The sequence below is a fragment of the Lycorma delicatula genome, chromosome 2 (assembly GCF_047948215.1).
Source record: "Lycorma delicatula isolate Av1 chromosome 2, ASM4794821v1, whole genome shotgun sequence".
NCBI classification, from domain to species: Eukaryota; Metazoa; Arthropoda; class Insecta; order Hemiptera; family Fulgoridae; genus Lycorma; species Lycorma delicatula.
In genome coordinates, this window is record NC_134456.1 from 59,012,733 (window position 1) to 59,039,205 (window position 26,473).

Consider the following 26,473-nt stretch of genomic DNA (forward strand, 5'->3'; position numbering starts at 1 on the left):
TAACCCCCACTATCAAGGCTCTGAGGGGTCTTTCATAAACACGGCGCACCAAGGATGGAGACTAGGAGATTGATAACTGCAGCCACCACGTCTGCGATACTGTATGCGGCCCCGGTATGGGGAGACGCTACGAACACCCAGAGGAACAAAATGAAACTAATAAGTGTTCATCGGCTTGCTTTGCTACGGGTTGCTGCAGGGTACAGGACTGTTTCATATGATGCACTGTGTATAGGTCCCCCCTATTGATCTACAAGTCAAAGGGCGTATATTAAGATCTACGGGACTGTCAAAAGACGAGGTTGCAGTATTAATAGAGCAGGAATGGCAGAATGCATGGGCTCGCTCAAGCGTGGGGGATTGGACCAGAAGGCTAATCCCTAACATAAGAGATTGGAAAGGTAAAAGAAGGGGTAACATAGACTTTTATGTTACACAATTATTGACGGGTCACGGCTCCTTTGGTCAGTACTTATATAAAATTGGAAAAAGGGCTACACCTTAGTGTGATTACTGCCAAGAGATAAACAACGCTGAACATACTATTTTTGTCTGTCCCAGATGGGCACGCAACAGAAGTGAGATCTCTGCAAACAATCTAACACCGGATATTTTAATCAACTGACTGGTGTTCAGTGATGGAAACTGGGATTGGTTTAGCAAGTTTGCGGGTGAAGTCCTCCGATCAAAGGAAGAAGAAGCTAGAAGACGCGGAATGTAGGAGAAAGTAGGGATGGGAGGGCAGTCCCTCCGTGGAGGGCCCGTATGCCGAGGTATGCTGGTTCCGGAGAAGGGAGGGAACTCCTGGGGATAAGTTGGGTTAAAGAAAGACGGAGTCCCGGCCGGCGGTGTTGGCCCTGCGGGTGCCCTGGCACTCGGTGGGGTTGGTGCCGCCGGTTAGAGGCGTGGCATAAAGACCGAGACCCGGTTCCCTGCTGAGGTGGTGGGGGACGGCGTAGCCAGACCTCATCTCTGAGGCGGAGAATTAGAGGCAGGCAAACAAAGAAATAAGATCCGAGACCGGGGAGGCTAACCTGCCGTACCGGGCGTGCTACCGGTGGGCGGGGGACGCCTCCTTAGAGTAAATGGACACTCTCCCCAACTGAGAATACTTAAATGGATATCCGGTTGGGGGGAGAAGGGAGAAAAAAAAGAAAAAAAAAGAATATCATAGCTGCAAAAATATTTTACAGTAATTCACTGTAAATACTGGATTAAAATTAGAGAGTTCATTAATCTGTTATACTGAGTATTATGAAAATAAAAACAAAAATAATTGCGTAGATTAAAAAAAAACGGAAATTTTATTTGGAAGAAATTTAACTGCGGAATCACCAGGGAATTTCATTTCATTAGAAGAATCATTCCTGAGTAAGGCTTAAATTTTTTTCCCTGCCCCCGGAGCCGGATCACCAACTAAACATAAGTCGGCTCCAAGGAGTGCCATAGCCTCTAACTAACTCGTCGGGAACACAGTTCCCGCCAAATAGCCGAGACTCGGTCGTTTAGGCGCCATGCCTCTAATGAGGGGACCGTTGTTGTTGTTGTTGTTGTTGTTGTTGTTGTTGTTGTTGTTGTTGTTGTTGTTGTTGTTGTTGTTGTTGTTGTTGTTGTTGTTGTTGTTGTTGTTGTTGTTGTTGTTGTTGTTGTTGTTGTTGTTGTTGTTGTTGTTGTTGTTGTTGTTGTTGTTGTTGTTGTTGTTGTTGTTGTTGTTGTTGTTGTTGTTGTTGTTGTTGTTGTTGTTGTTGTTGTTGTTGTTGTTGTTGTTGTTGTTGTTGTTGTTGTTGTTGTTGTTGTTGTTGTTGTTGTTGTTGTTGTTGTTGTTGTTGTTGTTGTTGTTGTTGTTGTTGTTGTTGTTGTTGTTGTTGTTGTTGTTGTTGTTGTTGTTGTTGTTGTTGTTGTTGTTGTTGTTGTTGTTGTTGTTGTTGTTGTTGTTGTTGTTGTTGTTGTTGTTGTTGTTGTTGTTGTTGTTGTTGTTGTTGTTGTTGTTGTTGTTGTTGTTGTTGTTGTTGTTGTTGTTGTTGTTGTTGTTGTTGTTGTTGTTGTTGTTGTTGTTGTTGTTGTTGTTGTTGTTGTTGTTGTTGTTGTTGTTGTTGTTGTTGTTGTTGTTGTTGTTGTTGTTGTTGTTGTTGTTGTTGTTGTTGTTGTTGTTGTTGTTGTTGTTGTTGTTGTTGTTGTTGTTGTTGTTGTTGTTGTTGTTGTTGTTGTTGTTGTTGTTGTTGTTGTTGTTGTTGTTGTTGTTGTTGTTGTTGTTGTTGTTGTTGTTGTTGTTGTTGTTGTTGTTGTTGTTGTTGTTGTTGTTGTTGTTGTTGTTGTTGTTGTTGTTGTTGTTGTTGTTGTTGTTGTTGTTGTTGTTGTTGTTGTTGTTGTTGTTGTTGTTGTTGTTGTTGTTGTTGTTGTTGTTGTTGTTGTTGTTGTTATTATTATTATTATTATTATTATTATTATTATTATTATTATTATTATTATTATTATTATTATTATTATTATTATTATAATTATTATTATTATTATTATCATTCTCTTGGGCAAGCCCAGTAAAAAGCATCCTGGCCGGCCCATAGGCAAGGCGCAGGAGCTATAACTATTGTTCTGACGTGCATTGTATATGGTAGCATGAACTATTGAAAAAAAAAAAAAAACTATGGGTAAAATGTAATAATGAAAGATAAAATACCAGACATAACAACTTATGAACTGCCAGATGTTAACGGCCATTGTCCCCCGTCTGCAGTTCCATCTGATGACGATCAGGTGGCCCCTCAAGAACAGGCGTTATCTTATTGCTCGAGCTTGTGATGTACCGACGGACCAAGCGGCATGTATCCAGCAACACAGCCTTCTGCATTGGTCGGAACAGATTTGCTGGTGCTCCAACGGATCTTAATGAACCATGCAGAGAACGTGGAATCTCTCCCATCGCGCCCAAAACCACCGGGACCACTGTTACGCTCTCCTGGTCCCAAATCTCCCTGACTTGTTCTGCAAGATCCCTATACTTCACTAGTTTTTCCGTGTACTTCTTCACTATGTTGGTGGACAATGGGATTGTGACATCAATCAGGAAGGTGATTTTTTCCTGCTTCTTGGTCAGAACGATGTCTGGCCTATTATGCTCCACTGTCCTGTCCGTCAGAACAGTACGATCGTAGTACAGTTTATACTGATCGTCCTCTAATACAGACTGAGGAGCATACTTAAAATACGGGACTGAAACGGAGAGAAGACCCAGGTCCAAAGCCAGTCTCTGATGAAGTATCTTCGCCACGTTGTTATGTCGGACTGTATATTCCCTTGGAGCTAAAAACCTTGGAGCTAAAAACTGACACCCGCTAACGACATGTTCGATGGACTCGTTAGTCGATCCACAGAGACGGCACAGGTCAATGGTTACAGCAGGATCCTTGACGACATGCTTTCTGTAGCTGAGTGTGCTGATGACCCTGTCCTGTATAGCAAATACAAGGCCCTCCGTCTCAGCAAACAACTCGGCATACTTCAGCCAGGCCACAGACGCATCTCGATCAACCGCTTCATCCATAAGCGCCGCATAGTACCTCCCATGCAACTCCTTCGAACGCCACCTATCCATCACACTGATCTCGGAGAAGGTATCATCAAGGGGCTGAAATTTCTCATCACCGAGGCGCAATGGGGTTAGATTACTGTCACTTTTTACTATAACCCCGTGGAGCAAGCTGGATTGGCTCCTCTCTAGGAAGTATTTCCGGAGATTCAGCAGTTGTTTTGCATGAACCTCCCGCAAATCCACAACGCCTCTTCCTCCTCTATTCCTGGACAGGTGAAACCGCTCGACAGAGCTGAGCGGGTGATGGGAGCGGTGTCGCGTGAACGATACACGAATCATTCTATTAAGCCCTTCAAGGTCTGTCCGCGTCCAATTTATCACGCCAAAGCTATAGGAAATCAACGGAACGGCAAATATGTTAATGGCCTTTATCTTATTAGAACCACTCAACTGGGAACTCATGACGGCTCTTACTCTACTCTTGAAGCCAGATGTAAGGTCCTCTTTCGCTCGACTATGACTAATTCCAATATCCTGCAGGAAACCAAGGTACTTATATGTCTCACCACGCTGCATTGCATTCATGAGTGCAGGAGCATCCATCTGCGGCACTTCACACGCCTCAATCTGCGACCATTTCCCTCTCTTCATAGCATTGACCCTACACTTGTCAAGACCAAAACTCATGCATATGTCGACACTGAACCTCTCGACTAATTTGACAAGTTGCCGGATCCCTTTTTCAGTGTCAGAAATAAGCTTAATATCATCCATATACATGAGGTGGCTAAAACTGTACTGCCCAAGAGCAAAACCCTTCTTGGACTTCTGTAAGATGGCAGACAGAGGGTTCAACGCTAAGCAAAACCATAGAGCGCTCAAGGAATCGCCCTGAAAAATGCCTCGGTTGATCTGTGTTACTCCGACCTTAACGGGGTTCTTATCTGGAATAGTCAACAAAAGATTTGTGCACCACTTACCCATAACGACACTTAGGCACTCAACGACAACGGGATCGACTTTGTAGAGACGTAAGACCTCTATCAACCAGGAGTGCGGAACCGAGTCAAAGGCCTTTCTGTAGTCTATATAACCAGTATACAGGCTGCCCCGACTCTTCTTTGCCGTTAAAGAGATAACGCTATCAATCACTAGCTGCTCTTTGCAGCCCCTACTACCCTGACGACACCCTTTTTGCTCCTCAGCTAAGATCTGATGCCTCTCAAGATGCTTATTGATTTTGGCAGTGAGAACAGAAGTAAAAAGCTTATATATTGTGGGGAGACAGGTAATAGGTCTGTACTTGGACGGATCTTCCTTCGCAGTAGAAGATTTCGGGATCAGATAGGTCATCCCCTGGGTGAAAAAGGTCGGCATTAGACTTGCATCTCGCAAGATGGCAGAGTAAAATTCTGCAAGACGCCTGTGAACAGAAGAAAAGCGCTTGTACCAAAAGTTATGCACTCCATCAATCCCAGGCGCCCTCCAATTATGGGTTTTCCTAATTGCCTCCTGTACATCTTCTAGAGTGATTAAATTATCTACCATTGTCTGAACTCTATCAACTCGTTTTCGCTCCTCACGAATCCACCTTTCCCCACTGTTATGCTGTGAGGAACACGACCAAAGAGGGCCCCAATAACCCAAGACCTCCTCACTAGTAGGGGACGCGTTCGCCTGAGGTTGTTGCTGAGGTGAAACCTGCAACCGCTTATACAGCTCCTTTTGATTGGTACGGAACAAGTGAGCTTGTTCCCGGCGCATGTTACTCTGCCGATACCGCCTCAACCGACATGACAGTACCATCAATCGTTGCTTTAACAAATCCAGGACTTCATGGCCGGTGGTGTTTTCCGGGTTCTCATATGTTCGGATTATCGACTCCGCCGCCGATCGGATCCTTCCACTGGGGTCAGCAGATGTTAAGAAACTGGACAAACGACCAATCTCTTTTCTCAGCTTATCGACTTTCCTACACAGTCTCTCCTCCCAAGGTGGACGCTGGGGACTCTTACGCATTGCAGAAGCGACGATTCGCTGGCCATTCGCTTTGACTGCCGTAATCGCACCGATGTACACTAACTCATGGAGCTCAGTTATGGAGGGTACTAATTTTACTTTTTCTTCAAGAATCTCATTAATAAGGCTCACTATGTTCCTCGTTCCGCCATTAACCCTCAGCCTTGGTATACGCTGTCTGGCCGACGGATCCATACCACCATACAGCATCTCGTTCTCAGCAAATTGATCGGAGAGGGGATTGTCGGCTCTTATCGTTTCTTCTACAGTACTTTCATCTGAAGATGGGCTAGACAACAACCCTAACTCCCTAGAAACATCAGCTCGGGTTAACGCCACCACATCCGCAGGAACCCTATTAGACTTAAAAAGGGATCTGCGCTGATCAAGGATGTTTTGGACAGACTTACATCGTAGCTCAGGGAACTTCTCAACCATCGCTTGGTGCAGCGGAACACTATACGGTTTCATGTCCGATTCCATTTTTGTTATAGTTAGGTAGGTACGGTAAAGGAAGGCATTATGTTCATCTGTCCATTTAAACCGCTTCCTACCCCGGGGTTCTACAGCACTGGGTGACTGAACTTCAGCCACAACAGAAGCCATAGAAGACGTTCCAGGCCTTGTGGTACCATTAGGTGAGGCGCCGCCACTCGCTCCAGCACTCCTCACCTCAGACTGAACATCACGACGGCTCCGAAGGGTGTCAGCCCGCAACACCCTACCGCCCCGGCATTTATTCACATCGTTGTACTCCATTAATTTTCAAAACAAATGGGTAACAGGATAAGCTCCTGCGGGCAAGGCTCCGACACCTCTAGAAACGGCCGTCCCTAACATGGGAAACAAACGCCGACCAAACGCCGCCCAATCTGGAACAGACGCGTTGGATTTAAAGTACCTGTTATGGTCCGCGGGTGGGCCTTTGAAGAACACCACCTACCCTGTATATCTACAAGGCCTTCCTCTATCCGCCACCTTGAGGACGCGCCCAGTAGGGGGACAGGATCCCCCCCTGGGTTATTATTATTATTATTATTATTATTATTATTATTATTATTATTATTATTATTATTATTATTATTATTATTATTATTATTATTATTATTATTATTATTATTATTATTATTATTATTATTATTATTATTATTATTATTATTATTATTATTATTATTATTATTATTATTATTATTATTATTATTATTATTATTATTATTATTATTATTATTATTATTATTATTATTATTATTATTATTATTATTATTATTATTATTATTATTATTATTATTATTATTATTATTATTATTATTATTATTATTATTATTATTATTATTATTATTATTATTATTATTATTATTATTATTATTATTATTATTATTATTATTATTATTATTATTATTATTATTATTATTATTATTATTATTATTATTATTATTATTATTATTATTATTATTATTATTATTATTATTATTATTATTATTATTATTATTATTATTATTATTATTATTATTATTATTATTATTATTATTATTATTATTATTATTATTATTATTATTATTATTATTATTATTATTATTATTATTATTATTATTATTATTATTATTATTATTATTATTATTATTATTATTATTATTATTATTATTATTATTATTATTATTATTATTATTATTATTATTATTATTATTATTATTATTATTATTATTATTATTATTATTATTATTATTATTATTATTATTATTATTATTATTATTATTATTATTATTATTATTATTATTATTATTATTATTATTATTATTATTATTATTATTATTATTATTATTATTATTATTATTATTATTATTATTATTATTATTATTATTATTATTATTATTATTATTATTATTATTATTATTATTATTATTATTATTATTATTATTATTATTATTATTATTATTATTATTATTATTATTATTATTATTATTATTATTATTATTATTATTATTATTATTATTATTATTATTATTATTATTATTATTATTATTATTATTATTATTATTATTATTATTATTATTATTATTATTATTATTATTATTATTATTATTATTATTATTATTATTATTATTATTATTATTATTATTATTATTATTATTATTATTATTATTATTATTATTATTATTATTATTATTATTATTATTATTATTATTATTATTATTATTATTATTATTATTATTATTATTATTATTATTATTATTATTATTATTATTATTATTATTATTATTATTATTATTATTATTATTATTATTATTATTATTATTATTATTATTATTATTATTATTATTATTATTATTATTATTATTATTATTATTATTATTATTATTATTATTATTATTATTATTATTATTATTATTATTATTATTATTATTATTATTATTATTATTATTATTATTATTATTATTATTATTATTATTATTATTATTATTATTATTATTATTATTATTATTATTATTATTATTATTATTATTAATGTGCACGATGCAATTTGTTCAACTAGTGAACAATATGTAACCCTCCCCCGCACGATCGAATGAAATGAGAATGACATATATGATATGTAAATGAGTCTTGTGCAGACTCAGGCCTGATCATTGCTGAAATGAATAGTTAATTGTACCCCAACTACCAAAGTACGCCGGCCTCTGTGGCGCGAGTGGTAGCGTCTCGCCTTTCATCCGGAGGTCCCGGGTTTGAATCCCGGTCAGGTATGGCATTTTCACACACGTTACAAATCATCCATCTCATTCTCTGAAGTAATACCTAACAGTGGTCCCGGAGGTTAAACAAAAAAAAGAGACCACCAAAGTACACCGGTATCCACTATCTAGTATTCAAAACCGTATAACATTAATTAAATTTTACTAGGATTTGAATCTTCAATTTCGAAAGTCAGCTGTTAACTGATTTGCAACGACAAATTTATCACAGAAAAATATTTAGTAACATTTATAAATGTTGAAAGCGTGGAAATTCTTAGAAAATATATAAAAACACAGTGAAACCAAATTGACAACCTCCTCCTTTAGAAGTGGGTTTAGTTATGAAACAGATCGAAGAAAATTTTGTTTAATAATAATTTGAAAGTAGACTATCAAAGATAAATATTTAAAAGCTTAAAATTCATATTAAGATTATCAACAATGAATAAAGCCGATATAATTAATACTAATATATTATTTACTTTAATTTACCCAAATAATTTTTAAAAAAATTATTCTAAAATTTTCCACGACATAAACTTTAAAACTATTTTTTTGGTATTGTTAATTTAATACAATAAATGCATTAAAAGGAAAGAGTAAACAGTGAATACTTCAAAACCCTTTAAAATAAATTACCATCTTTATGCTTTTTAATATTCAACGAAAATGTCACTTTGCAGTAAACGTCCTTTTCATTTTTGTGGTGAAAAAAAAACTTTAAACGTAATACTCACCAATCATCGTAGCAGCAGTTTTCCTCTCTTTTGATGCTCGTTTCTACCGGAATTATTATGCACACACACACACACACACACACGCACGCACATATGTATATATATACGTAACTCTTTCTGCGTACACGGATATTTATATACGCATATAAAAACTTTTGAAAGTGTATACACACTATATTCTACAATTTTCGATCCGTTAGTGTTAATGTATAAAGATACGAGATCATATGTAAATTCTTATTTAAGTGATATTTGTTTCTACGATTAAGAAAAACCCGAAATCATTTTTTTTGTTACCAGATTTTAAACTTTATTTCTTTCCATTTTCAATAGTTTATTTTTCATTTTTGTAATCATTTATTTAATCATGAATAATTACAAATAATTATGAATCAAATCTTTTTATATGGTGTAGTACGATATTCTAAGATATAGATCTTTTTATAATTAAATTATACGTTACGTATACTGTTAGAATGTTTTTACTAAACAAGAATTAATTCTTTTCTAGAGTAACGGTATTTGATAGCAAGTTATTTTTGGTGTAAAAATTAATAGAAATAATATAGAATATTATTAATAATAATTAATATTCTAATACAGTATTAATTAATAATTAATACTCCGATTCTTATTATTAATAAGAATCGTAATTAATATTGATTTCACTTGCTTCATATTAGGAATGTTTTAAAAAATAAAGAAAAAATTAAACCCGTAATTTAAGTGGTAACAAATTTTCCTTTCCGTATACTAGCAACAATCGGAATTAATATTTTGAGAATGTTTTTATTCAAATATGATTAAACGACAAATAATTGACTTATTAGACAGACAATTTAATTTCTTTGTCGATAACTCAACTGTGCAGTTTAATAACTTTTTCATCAGCAATAGATTTTTTCGGCAAAATTCCAACTTCGAAACCTGATCTGGACACCATAACACTTCCTTGTACGCCTATTAATTTACATATACACATTTTTTTTTAAATGAAAAGAACACAATATTTTATTTCATTAATAACATCTAATATTTTTTTCTATTTTTTTCTTTTTTGTTATTATTGAATTATTATTCATTGTAATTTTTTTTTTACAATGAGAGGTTAATAATTTATTAATAACTCAATATATTTAAATTTTAAAAAACCGGAGATGAAGTCTGTTTCGAACCGATGTGCCTTCCCCTTGCAAGATCCAAATATATCATTACTTAAAATGTTATTTGGCTATAACTCTGGAACGAATGAAAATAAGTACCACTTGTGATATATCGTTGAAAATCTCTCAATGAGATCTTATTACTGCAGTTAAGAAAAGAGTTTTGGACAATTTTGGTTTAGTTGATTGCAATCAAAAGGGAAAGGTGCACAACTAGATGTTACAACAGTCCTAAATCCAAAATTTCAACATCCTACGACTATTAGTTTTTGAGTTATGTGAGATACATACGTACGTACAGACGTCACGCCGAAACTAGTCAAAATGGATTCAGGGATCGTCAAAATGGATATTTCTCTTGAAATCTGAAAACCGAAATTTTTCACGATCAAATACTTCCTTTATTTCGTATAAGGAAGTAAATTTTTTTTTATTTTTAGTGAATGCAAACATCTGAACAAAAATATTTCTTTTCGTGAAAACTTTTAATTATACAAATATCTAAAACAATAATTTAGCAATAAATAATAATAATAATAAAAGTATCTGATTTTCCTCCCTTTTTTTATTCATTTATAAATATAATAATATGTCATACCGTATTATTTCGCTAAAATATTTTATTTTCATTAAAATAGAGGAATTTAAAAAATTTGTAATTTTAAGATTAGCACAAAATAAAATTTATTTATTAAACCTTTCATCACATTAACAATATTCCATCAGGAAATTATTGCAATGACATCCATGAATTATTTAAGTACATCTATTTATAATCTTTCATAATAAAATATTTTATTAAAAGAATAAATTCTACAGCATACTAGGAGGTAGTAAAATTAAAAAATTTTAATTAATTTTCACTTTAAAGATAAAATTGCTTAAAATAGAGTCAACAACAAGCTCAAAAGCTTTATGAAGGAATTCAAATCGCATTCCTGCCACAGCTGCTTTTAGTCTTAACAAGCGCGAGCTTTCTCTGAGAAAACTATAAAGTTGTTATAAAACACCGCAACACCACAAGCCCGTTTCCCTTTCCTTTCTTGTAGTGGTCAACATACGTAGCTCTGAAGAGCACTTAGATAGTGTGGGAAAGGAAAAACATCAAAGTATTTAGTGGTTAAATAAGAAATGTATTTGAATTACATTTCGATAAGATTTGCCCTAATCGTGAATTTAAATAGAATAATAATTGCTTTGGCCGCACAGTTTTATTTATCTCAAAAATGTTTTAACCGAGTAATTATTTTGGAAAGAAGTCGTTTTCTTACCCTTAGGAAGTTTCTAGGTATGATTATTGCCGGAACAGAAGTAAACTCTGAACTACATAAGCTGAGGTTTCCGTAACTGAATTACAACATATTTTACCCTCTTTCCTACTGGAACAGTTTATCTCTGTTTTCCCAAAACATTCCTACTCCCTAAAATTATCCCTATCAGATAAGGAGTTTTTGTAGGATTGATTTTCTTCTCCTAACAAGTCAAGAATAAATGCTTCTGCATGCAATAAAACGACATTCGTCTATCCTCTTACCTCTCCTACAGAAAGTTATAGTTAGTCAACGTTATCTCGGACCAACAGCTAATCCACCGGGTTGGTCTAGCGGAGAACTCGTCATCGCCAATCAGCTGATTTTGAAGTCGAGAGTTGTAAGATTCAAATCCTACTAAAGGCAGTTATTTTTATACGGATTTTTATACTAGATCGTGGATACCGGTATTCTTTGGTGGTTGGGTTTCAATTAACCACACATCTCAGGAATGGTCGACCTGAGACTGTTCAAGACTACTACACTTCATTTTCATTCATATACATCATCCTCTGAAGTAATACCTTATAGTGGTTCCGGAGGCTAAACAGAAAAGAAAGGACCTACAGCTGATTTCAAGTAGACATATCACATAGCCATGCTCGTTGATGGCCCACAGAAGATGAAGTGGAGGAAAAGGCGAATAGGAATAAGACAGATAAGCATGTGGTTGGTACAAGAGGACTACGACTTGCTCCACAAAAAACGCAACTCGTAGTTATGGCAAGCCAACGTAAGATTAGAAAAATTCGAGTTACGGTCGATGAGGTTAGACTAGAAACAACGCCCCTTTTGAAATATCTCGGGGTATGGTTCGTTGAAAATGGGCTATACAACCGACACCTCAATGAAGTATGCAGTAAAGCGGAACGGATCGTCAGTGCTCTGAGTAGAATGATTGGCGCCAAGTACGGACTCAGAGCAGCTAAAAGAAAGCTATCAATGATAGAAGCGATTTCTATGGTATTGTATATAGTGCCTGCCCGATTTTCGGCACTAAACAACAAGAGGAATGTGAAGATGATGACATCACTACAGAGACGAATGAATTTAAAGACGGCGTACCGAATGGTATCGGCGGATGCGACGGGAGTCTTGGCCCGCCCGGCGAACGGTATAGCCGGGTCCGCTGTCCCTGGCCTTGGTGGTTAGAGGCAGAGGCAGGATGAAAATAAGGAAAAGATCCGGAACCGGTGAGCCGACCTGCCATGCCGGACGTACTGCCAGTAGGTGAGGAGGCTTATTAGAGTCACAAGGACACACCCCTGGGCTGAGTAATACTTGATTGTTGAGCCGGCCCAGGGGAACAAGAGAACAAAAAAAATAAAAACATAAAAATAAAGTTCCTAACAAAGAATACAAAAAAATATCTAAAACATATACTGTAGAATAATGATTTAAAATTTTATCAACACAGATATTTGAAATAATTATGTAATATATAATATATTTAATAAAAATTTATTATAAGATTTAAGATTTTTAATTTAATTTTGAATAATAGAAATTTTGAAATTATAAGGGGAAGTTTTTTACTACATTGTACATGTTTTATGAGATTACGGATTGTCCTATATAATTAAAATGTGTCAACTATAAACAAAAACATTTTTATTAAAATTATTAATTTTATATTTTGTATTTATATTAACTTTTTTAATTATTAATTTTAAAAGCCATTTTCTTTTCTTGCTTTTGATTATTTTTATTGTTAATAAAAATAACGCTTTATTTTATAAGATTTGCTACTATTAAAATGATATATTTACGAGTATTCTATCTTTTCATTTACATTTCTTGTATTAATTTTAACATTCTAAATTTCATGATGTTTAAATCCACATTCTACCATATATAAAGAGATTAGATATGTAAATTTATTAACTTATGTATACTTAATTTGATATACATAATTCTACAATTCTTAAATGATATTAACAGCTTATTTAATGAATACAATAACCTTACCGTACAACGTATAAAAAGTGTATTCCTCATACATTTTAATAAATAAGTTTAATAAATATTTTAACTTTGTAAAGGGAAAGAACCAATAAAAAAAATGAATATATCGTTGCCAAAGGCAATATGGTGAGAGTTTTTATTGCATAATATAACTCTTAAACAAAATGAATCATTCATTTGACTAATGTAGACTTCGACATCAAAACTTTTTCACGTAGTTATGAAATTCTACCCTATAAAAAAATTTACTGAAGTAAATGTATTTACCAAAATATTAATACATTATCTTGGAGATTTGTTAGAGTATTTTTACTGAGATGTTCATACTTAGTGCACCAACTTCAAATTTGCAAAACTACTCCATTATATGCCAATAGCTAGCCATTATACTTAAATATAGTGCACAACCCGTTCATTCACATCCGCTAGCTCCGTGTCAATAGCGCTGACTTTTTTTTTTTTTTTAATAGAAGTCTTTTCACATATTGTTAACAGCATCTTATGGAGTATTTAAAGTTTTAAAATATTTGAAACTGTTTCATTAAGCTTACATAAAAGTCTTTTTTATTATTCTTATGCTGTAAAATTTAACATCATTTCTTAATAGATATACTAATCCTAACAATACTTCTAAGATAGAAGTTCATGATCTTTAAATACGAGAAGAATAACTGTTTTAATGTATAATTTTATAATATAAACTTTCAAGTAATCGGCTAATCAAGTTGTTGATTAGCTGATATTCAGTTGCTGATCAAAAATTTATTTGTAAATACTTTAAAGCTACACAACAGTCTGGAAATTATCTTTCTATCATTGAACAGGTGAACGCCTAACTTTTCCATATTTATGGTTATTGATTATTACCAATAACTAGTAAAAAAATCAACAAATCTGGTTTGTCATCTTAATCAGTGTACTCCTGCCTAAGATTTTGAAATACTTCGGTAATTCAGATAAATTATTGCATTATTTTTCTACAGTTAACTTATTTTTATGTTACTGAACGATTTTTTGTTTAAACTGATAGTATTTAGAGACACCTTAAACTGTACCATAGCAATTTAAAAAAAAAATATTTTATAATTATTTTTTATTAATCTTCTCTATTACAACACATATCAAATATGATAACTGTTTTATTAGAAGAAATTAACTTAAAAATAAAAAAAAATTAATGAGAATATTTGACCGCCTCTATCGTACAGGTGTTAGCATCCCTTACTTGATACACCTAGGTCTCAAGTTTGACGATTTCCAACAAGGGTCTGAAAAGTTTTAATTGGTATCAACTGTAAAATTAGTCTCAATGCAAAGGGTATTTAACTTGTTGCAAGACTACATCATTAAAAAATAAACTAACGTTCTTACATATAGATCTAATAAGAACTGTTTATTTTTAAACAAAATAGGATTTTTTTTTTTACGTTATATTGTCATCATTTTTTAAGATCATTAACCTACATCATATTGTTTAAAAGATCTCAAAGTATAAAGTGTCCTTACATAGAGCATTCTCAGTGAAACATAACATACACTGACTCATTAAGCTATTAAAGCCATGAAGAACCGGAAAGCAACAGGAGTAGATAACTTTCAACAGAACGCTTTAAATGTTTAGAAGATGAAGGAATACATGAAACACTCTCAACGTGTAATGCAATTTATAATACTGAAGTATGGTCAGAAGATTTTGTTAAAACAACAATGATACTGATACCTAAAAAGATTGAAACCAAAAAATGTGAAGAATATAGAACCATCAGGTTAATATTACATGCTACAAAAATAATTCTGAGAATTACGAGTAGAAGTTTTATAACAAAAGTATTGCAGAATACTGGGGAAGAACAGTTTGGGTTAAGAAAGGGAAAAGGAACAAGAGAATGTGTTGGACAGATCAGAAAGAGTGGATAGAGATGTTTTGAAAGTGTAAGAGAATTGAGCTTGTGTTTTATAGATATAGAAAAGGCATTTGACAGAGTACAGTGGAAAAAGTTATTTGAGTTTCTGAAAGAAAAGGGTGTTGACTGGAGGGATAGAAGACTGACCAGAGAATTGTATATGAAGCAAAAAGCAGCTTTGAAAACAAATTAGAATTTCACAAATTGGTTGTATTTGGCAGAGGAGTGAGGCAAGGCTGCTGTATATTATCAATACTATTCACTCTATATGTCAAGGAATTATTGGTTGGCCAAAAAGGAATAAGCATAGGTAGAAGAAATACAAATTGTGTCAGATTTGCTAATGATTAGCTGACTGTAGTTAAACATAATCAGTTATTACAAGAAATGTAAAATCATTGGAAGTTGGAATGAAGGAATAAGGAATGAAAATAAATCTGAGAAAAACCAAAGTTATGAAGGTGAATGAGAGAGAAACTATAAATGTTGTAACAGCAGAAGGAAAAATTGAATAAGTAAAAAGATACAGATATCTCAGGGCAGTACCAAACTGAAGACTGGAAGAGTAAAGAAGACATTAAGACGAGAATTGCAATAATATATAATTACAAAGAAAACCTTTTTTGGAAAGAAAAACCTACTCTGCAGCAAAGTGGATCTGATCCTGAGGCAGAGATTGTTAAAATGCTATGTTTGGAGTATACTTTTTTACAGTAGTGAAATGTGGACACTGGGGAAAAAGTGGGATCAAGTCTTTTGAGATGTGGGTCTGGATGAGGATGGAGAAGATAAAATGGGTGAACAGAGTAAGTCATATAGAAGTCTTAGTAAGAAGAATAAATGAAGATAGAACAATATTGGCAACTATCAGAAGGAGGAAAGGAAACTGGATCAGGCAAATAATTAGGGAAAAGGATAGTAAATGCAATTCTTGGGGGCTCCATTGAAGGTGAAAAAAGAAGAGAAAGGAAAAGGCTGAAGTTAATAAATGACAAAAATATTAGTGAAGTTTATGATGAGACAAAAAGAAAAGCATAGGACAAAAACAGATGGAGACAACAATGGTGCCAGGGACCTGCCAACAGGCTGACTACCACATAATGATGATGATGAATAAATAACAGCACAGGTGTACCCTTAAGTAAAGGAATTACCTTTGAAACGTGTTCTTAGATTTACTTAATTAAAGAAAACGTTCTAATAATATTATTTATAAGGCACGTCAGCATTTTGTAGCCTACAGACCTAGGCACATCTTTAATTTTTACAACTCTGTTTTAAATAAAAAATAATAATTTTCGGAGTTTTTTCTCTACTTACATATAAAATTTGTTTTGGACTTTAAAATGTACAAATTTATATTTTTTTTAAATAAATAATTAAAATTGTGGACTTCGCACAATTTTATTTGATTTTCTTCTGAGGTTATGGCTAAAACTATTAGTTAAAAAAAAAATTAGCATAAATTTGCGAAGTTAAAATCACTCTTTGTACTTTTACCCCAACATTTGGGTAAAACATTTCGGTAACAGTTAACAAATGGTAACAAAAAAACAAAACGTTTTTATACCTATGTTTATAACAACCTTTTTCTTTAATTTCATTAAACAGAGGGTAGAACATTTTCCTAAAATATTTTCCTAATTTCCTTATACTTTTAGATAACGAAGTAATAATTTATTTCTTTATAATCTACCCTGAAACTCTTATCTAACTTGAAAATAATTTTGCTCTATCTAAAAATATTTAAAACAACTATTTATCTCACTTGGTTCATTTATCGGTTCAAATTAAATTCTATTCGTTTTAAGTATTAATTCAGTTGCTTAATTTTAAATCAACTTTAAAAAAGCAGTACCTGCTACGTAGATGGTATATAATTAAAATTATACGTAACACATAGTGTTGTAGTTGTAGTAATATAATTATAAGAAATTTGGTATGTAGGTATGGATACATAAATCCAGATTATAAACTGGTAATTATTATAAATCCGTTTCATTTCAATTTTTTCTGAATTTAAAATAATTCTTAAATTCAATTTGTTTATTGTTTAATCTGATTAAAGTAACAACATCGGTTTATATTTGCTTGGAATAGTATTATTCAGGAAAGTTAAACGTATTGATCGAATAACATAAAACTTAAATAATGAAGAGTGCGCCAGACAATAAAAACAGGATATAACTGTTTATTTTCTTTAGCATTAAATTTATAAGTTCAATTCAACATAACTTCTCATCACTAAATTAAATATCACATTTTCCGTTACAAACAGGATGTAATACATAAATAAACAAAATTACAGTAATGGCTTTCGATAGTTCATTTTTACAAATTTAAATTTTTGAAAGTAATAACAGTTATCAAGCAACAAGTTAAATCTATGTAAATTTCCATCTTCTGAATTTTTTTATATTATAGACTAGCCTTGAGGGCTCGCTTTGCTCTCCCTGACCATTTAACCAGGGGGCTTCGCTCCTAGACTGTCTTCAATATCCTCATGCTTGTGAGAATAATAAATAATCATTAAAGCCTATTCAATTTATTTATAAAAACTACCAGTCTATTATAATTTCTTAAGAGGAACAGTTTGGTCAGCACAGGATTAGAAACTTTGACTGATTTGAAGTATGCGGGTTTTAGAATAGTGGGCGCCGTCCTAAAAATAGTAAGCTGATTACCCGTACGGGTAAAATTTTATTTCGCATGTCCGTTACTCGAAAAACACCCCTACGAGGTAACCGTGAAACTTTATTTTTTATTTTATATTTTTTAATCGAGTAACCGAAAACCGAAAACCGGTGCAGCCAGTCACCTGACTCCGGCAGTGGCTGTGTTTGAGCAGCCGCCACGCCGTACACAATTCCCCTTCAAAGCTACTTTTATCGACAATCAAAAGATATCGAAAAAGACAAATAAAGAGACTTTTTTGTAGAAAATTTAATTTAAGATACTGCTAATAAGTCTTCGATTTGATCGATAGTTTGGCCATAGTAAATTCAAATACCGGCAAGTAACAAAATTTGGTCACTACCGCGAGCCATTAGAACGCCCACCATTTGAAACGGTGAAATATTTCGTAACGATAATAGTTCTATATTCTTTCCAGGTATAAATGCAATCTTCATGCAAAATTTCAGCTCAATCGGTTGAGGAGTTTGTGCTTGAAAGAGTAAAAAAACTCACAGAAACCACTAGACTTTTATATACACGTATCAGAAGTAATAATAATAATAAAATGCATTATATGTTGCAGATATGGATACGGTTATTTATTTAAATAAAAGTTTTTATAATAAAATATTAGCTTAAGTTGATATTTTCTAATAAATAATTGAATAAATATTTGCTTAAAAGTAAATTAAATTTTAATATCGTATTAAAACTGACCTTCAATTCTTTTTCAATGTATTCGGTATTTATATTCTTCTCTGACCTTACATTTACGTCTATAAAATTTTATTATTGATTCATTGGAAGAATAGTTAACTGTATTGCAAACTGAAGTTTAAATAACGACCTCTTCTATTGATCTTTCCTTCAATGAAATTAATTATTACAATAATCCTGTATTCTATAGTAGTCTACATCCTTTGTCATTCAAGTGATGTTTTTAATATCAGAATCTAAAATATATACATATATATTAATGGCTAATATATATTTAAGGTTTTTGACATTAAAAATTTAAGAATTTGTCACATGTTTACTTATGGAATTGGTTTATCGTCGTATGTTAACTTTAAAATTGATTGAATATTAACAAAAGTTGTCATTTGATCTCACCTTAATATTTTCATGACCGTAACACAAGACGTACACATATTAACAAATGTTTACATCCACCAACATAATTTAATATTTTAAAAACTATAGAACTTTTATCAATGCAAGTACATTCAAGTATAATTAAATATTGTAAAAGATTAAAACGAATCTGTTATAGCATTAAAGAAACAATAGTCGATAATGTTTTCAATGTAGAAATTTGTTTTTAGGCCAACAATAATAACCCATCGGGTCGGTCTAGCGGTGAACGCGTCTTCCCAAATCAGCTGATTTGGAAATCGAGAGTTCCAGCGTTCAAGTACTAGTAAAGTCAGTTGTTTTTACAAGGATTTGAATACTAGATCGTGGATACCGGTGTTCTTTGGTGGTTAGGTTTCAATTAACTACACATCTCAGGAACGGTCGAACTGAGACTGTACAAGACCACACTTCATTTACATTCATACATATCATCCTCATTCATCCTCTGAAGTATTATCTAAACGGTAATTACCGGAGGCTAAACAGGAAAAAGAAAAGAAAGGCCAAAATGGCAATAATATTAGTTTTGAATAATGATGTGCTAGATAAGACTTGCGTAATGACATGCCATTTTTTAGTTAATTAAATTTAATAATTGGTCATAACTCAATAAATTATAAATCTGATTTTACCATAGGATTTTCTTTAGAAAAACAGTATATCTGACTTAAGTCCTCTTTTGATCGACAGTTTCTGCTTCACCGTCAGTTCTATAAATTTAATCCAACTCAATTATAAACAACCGAGCGATATTAATAAACAAAAATTCTTTGTTATTATTTTTATTACTTTTTGGTAAGTATTATTTTAAATACACTTAACTTTATAAATGCGTCAAGTTATACTAACCGAAATGTATATTCAACTTTTTTTCTATCTATATGCGTTATGTATGCATAAAATTTTATTAAAACAATTGCTATTGTCATGTATTTAATGCCAAAATAATAATAATACAAAGATGATTTGAATGCTTGACAAAAAAATATAATAAAGCTTTAATCACAAACAAAGTTCAATCTGCGTATATCCAGAACCAACATTTCCTAAAAATATACAAATGATTATCCGATCATTATGCAGTAATAAATAAATCTTAAATAACAAAATTAAAAAAAAAAAAATCATTAAAATAAATGTAATATTTTGTCACAAATAGAAGTTAATTACGTAACATTTAATTAGCAAAATACAAAGAGATATCAGTAGCAGTTGCGTATGACATCCACAAAAGGGATTCATGTGTATAGAACTATATTAACCTGAATTAGACCCGGTCAGGATTGTACACGTATCCAAACGTATTTAGCAGGTTGACTTTATATACTAGTGTATATGTGTATGCTTATTTTGCCAGGTAGAGTGGGTTATCACATTGCAATTTGTTGTCAGTGGTTGCTTCTGCTACTGTTAATACTGTATCAGCGATACATTACTGAGGGAAAGGATTATTCAAATTGCTGTATACTCTGTGTACAATACACTAAACAGTAGGATCAATCGGTTCCACCGATATTGGATCGTGTAGTGCAACGTCATCAACTGACGTGTAATGTATCATTATCATTTGACCTTATGAAGTACCGTAGTATCGGAAAAACCGTACGCAAAAGCAATAATATCAGTTATCAGAAACAACGCGATTGATTATCACTAATGAATATCAACCTTTTAGTAAAACTTGTTCGATGATAAATATCTTTCCTATTTAAATTATAAAATTATATTTCTCGCAATTATGTGCTTATTACACATCGATTAAATTATTGTGATAATCGGTTAACGGTTATAACTTTGTACATAATGAAATACATGTTAGACCAACACGTATATTAATATCCAAAATTTTTATGAAAAATCAAACAAAATTAATATATAAACCTAAGTAAAGAGCAAAATTTATAAAGAGCAAAATTAAATACAACTAATGTTTTTTCCCGTTAGTGATGATTCAAATTTTTGTTTCCGGTTCATTTATACTTCAAAATTCTGATCAAAAATCATACATAAAAAAAAACTTTAAAACCAAAACTTTAAAAACGTTAGTAAGGAAGGTATTCAGTAACTAGGTCTTTGAAATTTTGCTTATATTGCTTCCTAGAGAATTCAAAATGAATATATTGTCACTTTTCACGTTTTTAAATTAAGATAATTTAAATAATCCGAAGAAAATTGCGAAAATGTGGAAAACTTAAATAGATGAGAAAATACAAAAAAGGGGTCTAAAAAGGATGTGAATAACTTTGCAGCAATACAACAAACCCGAACATTTTTCAGCAATGTAATAAAATAAGGTTTATTTTAAAAAGTAGAAATTTGTTTAACAATTGAGTTTTTTAATTATTAGAAATATTTAATTTAAATATATTTTTTTAATTAAGAATAAAAAAATAGTAGCTAAATTAAATAATTTTTATGTAACATAATTTGGTTATGATTAGATTTGATTTTAAACTTAAAAAAAAAAATTAAATGAAATTCAGTGAGTTTTAAACAATGTTTAGTAGATATCATCATGCGTACATAAATCCTTTGTCTAACCTTTATTATTATTAATTTAAAATATTAAAAGACTACGAAGATTTTAATGTGGTGTAATCAAATTATTAATTCCTCACGAAAACGAAAAAAATAAAACATTATTTGTGGTTTCATTTTATAATTTGATTAATCTGAGCGCATTGTATTTTGCTCACTCAGTATTTGAAACGTTTCTCGCAAATCGTTGATTTTTATAAAACTCTTTCTAAACGAAAAAGTTTCTTCATAACTCAGTCTACAACCGACTTCTTATAAGTTTTATTAGAAATAGCTGGCGTGCGACCCTATGGCAAGCTACCACAAGAATATAAATGTTAAGCTACATAAGATTTTTATACATAACGCGATTAATTTAACTTCCACAAAATTTTTAAATTAACGCTCTTTAATGAATTACAAAAATTTTAATTGTTACTTTGGTTGAATATTATTTATTACATATACACTACTTGAAAATTGTTTCTGCTGGGAAATAATAAATGTTTTCTACTGGAAAACCATTTTTTGTACTCACAATAGAAAATTCAGAAAACTACCAAAGAAATAACTGAAAAACATTCAAAAATAATTGACTATTTCGGAAATTAATCTAATAATATTATTAGTTCTACAATTACTAGTTAATTCTCTGCATGTTAAATATTTTTATATGACATAACGGGCAAGAATAATACATGAATTGAAGTAGAGTTTTTACTGTAACTTAACTATGTGTCTGTATTAGATTTAATATATTTATTCAACAATAAATGAAATAATTTAATCTGAGAGATAGAGATAGAGATAGAGAGAGAGAGAGAGAGTGAGAGAGAAAGAGAGAGAGAGGGAGAACTGCTTCATAATTTAAATGAACTATGTACTTTTTTTTTGCAATTGTACCAGGTGGAGACCGAACCCTCTTTTTAAGCTTAACTCAATCCCCACCTGCAAGAGGTCACCACCTCTGCTAACGCGACCATCCCGAATAATTTTCGGCCACACAGTTGCAAATAATTGTTCAGTACAATTTTCATGTACTGAACAATGTTATGCTCCACACTTTTTCCGCTTAGATGAGTTAACTACTTAACTTACTCCCGAGGGTTCATCTCTTGGCCAATTTCATCTCTACTTCCGACATCTTAATTTCTAATTAAATCTGATTCCTGTAAATGTGAAAGAAAATTTAAATCTGTACAAAAATTGTCATAATTTTTTATGTATGATCTATTATGTAAAAGTTGTAGCAGATTATTTCAATTAACCGGATTATATATATTATACGTTATTATAGAATTGTCATTAAAATTTATACATCTTGTCATGACCATGAACCAAAGTCATATCTCTTATTACAAGAATACAAATGAGCACAAATTTATGCATCATGCAGCTAATAGTAACATTTTTATTATATCTGTGATCAATACGCTTCATTTAAACACCACGGAAATATGTATAGATTACGGTGGTAGAAATAATTATAACAGTAATAATGCGTTAAAACTAAAGCAATCCTTAAACGAAAATTTTACAAAAAATATATTGAATACTTTAAGCTATAACTCAATTATATTTTGTATTAAAAAATATATATAAAATATATTAAAAAAATTAGTCAAACAAGCCAATGGTTTGCATAAGTAGAAATGGAAAATATGTTACTTTATTGCTTATATAAAAACAATTAGGGAATATGTTTTTATTTAATAAAATTGTGTATGCATGTATAGTTATATATATAAATCGTTTGGTAGTGACGGAAGTTTCATTTTATTTTCACTGATTAATATCTCAATGGTTTTTCCAACTCAGGGAATTCAGGTAGTGGTGAAACTCCTGCAAACTTCCCTTACATCAGTCTGTATATTTAAACTTAATGGTAATGTTGTGCGGTGTGCTTTGAATACCAATTTCATTTTATCATGACAGAAACAGTTACAGTACGGCTCATTTGTACACACACACACACACACACACACACACACATATATATATATATATATATATATATATATATATATATGTGTGTGTCCATTAATGTAAAATACGTTAATATATGCACATTAATGCAATAATAAATGTAAGATGTACCAACCATACCAAAATGATTTTATTAAAAATTTCATCGATGTTATTTATTTCATAATCCAATTCTAATCTATTTTTCTTAGCAACAAAAATAATAATATAATTTTTATTAAATGTCACGGGTAGTTAAATAATTAGCAGAATTTATGAGCTCGGGAGTGCATGAATGTGCATTCTGCAGAGTATGTAATGAATGGCGTATTGCTATGTATTGTTAATAACAAGCTGATTTGTAATAAAATACGAGTAATTATTCATCTGTAACAAACAAATCGTCTTAATATATGTAAATGTTTTTATCTTTTTCAGTTTAATACAATTATAAGTTATTAACAAAATGGTAAAAATTTCTTAATTAAATAAATCAGAGTTATAGAAAATCTTACTCAATTTTTCAAATATCATCAAGCATTTTAAAATTTCTGCAAACAGTTCTCTTTCTTTTTTATACATAAATTTTCAATACGTACCAAAGTTTTATAAAAATCTTTTTTCTAAGATTTTTAATCCGATGATGAGTTTCTTACGCTAAAATTTTCCGTGTTTTCTTAAAATTTGTACGCCGATTCCTTTAAAACGAAAAAATGTTATAAAATTCATTATCAAATTACGATGTCATAAATAAATCAATATCAATTTTTTTTCTTATAATGGATTTCAATTTTTTTTTATTCAATATACTTTGTTTTCAATGAAAAACATGCTAGATTTTATTTTGTCAAAGAGATTGAAAGTAGAATCTTTGTCACTTATATACAATTTAAAATTTAAATCTTAATTACATTTTATGAGAGTAGAGAAAGATAAAATTCGTCATTGATTGTTACCTTCTTTGCAGGTTACGTAATTGTATCTATATCAGAAAAAAAAAATTAAAAAGAAATTCAACGTTAGCAGATCGAAAAATTAATAACAGCTGGATTGTAATTATCTCATTTTAAGAATAGATAAAGCCGTTCCACTGTGCTTCTCAGGTAGATGTAATATTGATTAACGGATCGATATAATTCACATTAATTATTTCTGTTACCCAGAGTGTGAAATTTCTGGGTTTTGTTAAATGACGAATCTCGTGATATGACGAAACAGATTTATTTCTTTAGAAAAAAATCAAACCGTAGTGTTTTATTTTAATAACATAATGATACATGGTATAAATATACATTTTACATATATCATCTCTTGGAGCTCTCTTAAAGGAAAAGCTAACAACAAAGTTGTAACACTTTCCTGGCATTGTATATTTATTTTTATACAGTGGAGAAATAATTATACATGAAAAAATTTACCTAAGATTTTTTTTTTGAGGATGGGGGTTAATTTATGATTAAGTTTTACTGTAAAATAATCTTTGTATGTTTAAATAAACAAAAAACATTATAAAAATTTTTAAACAAATCGGTATTAATTTAGTTTTTCTATTTCCCCAACTTCAACAACACCTTCAATTTTTTTTTTATTATTATTTTTCTGCGTTTACTATGTTAAATAGAAGAAACTAAAACAAATTCCACTAAAAAAGTTTGCGACCAATAAAGTTACGTAAGATTTCTGTTTTGGCAGTGAGGAGAATTATAACGAAATTTTATTTAATATTATTATTAAAAAATTATTATTTAACTTTTAATAATATTAAATGTCTAAACAAACCAAAAATTATTTTGAAAAATTCAAGAAATCTATATTTTTAAAAATTGATCTGCTCTCTGATTACCAATAATGCCCCAAATAATAGCATTTATTATCATATAATACAATTTTATTACTTAAATTATATAATGTATGCCTCCCCAAAAAAAATATATTTTTTTTGGGCGTCGCTTGCCCTACTACTATTGGTAGGAAGTCATTAAAAATAATTTTGTTAAAAAGTATGCAATAAATAAAAAGATAGCTTTTTTTCGATATTTGGGATATTTATTCGATAACTTTTTTATATAAAGTGGGGTTATGTTTGCAAAATTTTGAGATATTGACCCCTATAAAAATCTCCCTGTCTATATCTCCACCCACTAGTAATTCTGATCCCAAAATTTTACAAACAAATTGTTCTATATATACAAATCTTTATACAAAATTTATTAAGCTTCAAACACACCAACGCACATACATACATACATACGCACGCACGTTACCCACCACACCTTTTTTTTCTTTTTTGGGGGCCCTGGGTTATGAAACGTCGAGAAATTAAAAAACAATTTCCCATTTTTTGACTGATTACCATACCTTTCTTCTTGTTGCATAGCTCTAAGCTATGACGGCACAGCTAATTAAAAATCAGAACGGAAAAATCGGCTGACCGATCACTGCTTTCCATCCATAAATATGAATCATGTAGATCAATATTACGTAAATTAAAAAATTTAGATTATTCGTGTGTTTATATTTATAAGTATCCAGCCTTTGCTAAAAGTAACATTCACTTAATGTTAAAAAATTACAACATCCACCTCTATCGTATCATATTTGGTGTTTTCGTCTAACTCCACACAATACTTCTGCGTTCCAGAAAGTGTCTTCCTTTGTCATTTTTAATAAATTGCTTAACCATCTAAAAAATCTTCTCAACACTTTATTTAAAAATAATTTACTTTTATAGAAAATATATTGCTGTTCCGAGAGTACTTGAATAAAACTAACAAAAAAAAGCAGCATCTTCTTTTATTACAATATTAGTTATTACACTA

At 31.2% G+C, this 26,473-nt stretch overlaps 1 protein-coding gene and 1 long non-coding RNA gene across 3 annotated transcripts in view; both read right to left on the reverse strand.

The window, feature by feature from the left end:
• LOC142318831 (adhesion G protein-coupled receptor L4-like) overlaps positions 1–26,473 on the reverse strand; it is a 421,773-nt gene that overhangs the window by 311,469 nt on the left and 83,831 nt on the right. The gene's annotated exons all lie outside the window — the stretch shown is intronic.
• Positions 10,488–20,208, reverse strand: LOC142318832 (uncharacterized). Its single transcript, XR_012755052.1, has 3 exons — positions 20,022–20,208; positions 18,753–18,988; positions 10,488–10,545 (listed from the first exon to the last, which is right to left on the reverse strand). It is a non-coding gene; the product is annotated as an uncharacterized LOC142318832 (long non-coding RNA).